Source organism: Athene noctua, chromosome Z, assembly GCF_965140245.1.
Source record: "Athene noctua chromosome Z, bAthNoc1.hap1.1, whole genome shotgun sequence".
In the NCBI taxonomy this organism is placed as follows: domain Eukaryota; kingdom Metazoa; phylum Chordata; class Aves; order Strigiformes; family Strigidae; genus Athene; species Athene noctua.
The window spans coordinates 3,657,811-3,658,375 of NC_134077.1; positions in this window are offsets into that span (position 1 = coordinate 3,657,811).

Here is a 565-nt window from a genome sequence, read left to right on the forward strand (position 1 = left end):
CCACCACCCGCCTTCCCTCCCGCGATGCGCCGCAGACCGTAGACGCGCTTTTGTGATTTTTTTTTTTTTTCTTTTCTGGGTAAAGCCGGGGCGAGCAGCGGCTCCCCCCCACCTTTTTTTTTTTTTTTTTTTTTTTAACCTCACCTTTTTTTAATCTTTTTTTTAACCTTTTTTTTACGTCCTTTTTTAAGCCTTTTTTTTAACCTCCTTTTTTTTTTTTTTTTATCCCCCCTTTTTTACCTTCCCCCCTCCCCTTTTTTTTTAACCTCCCCCCTTTTTTTCTTAATTTTTTTTTTTTCCGGTGTTTTTGCTTCTCGCAGCGGGCAGAGCCGCGGGCCGGCGCAGCCCCCCGCGGGAGGCGGCGGGACCCGCGGCCCCAGCGCGGAGACTGGCGCATGCCACAGCCCGCCTCGGCCCCGCCGCCGCCTTCCCCCCGCCGCCGCCCGCCGCCGCCCGCCGCTGCCCCCCGCCGCCGCCGCCGCCGCCGCGTCTCGGCTCCCGGCCCCTTCATGCGCGGCGGACGACATGCCCGTTTTGTAGCCGGGGTCCCCTCCTCTCGTCCCGC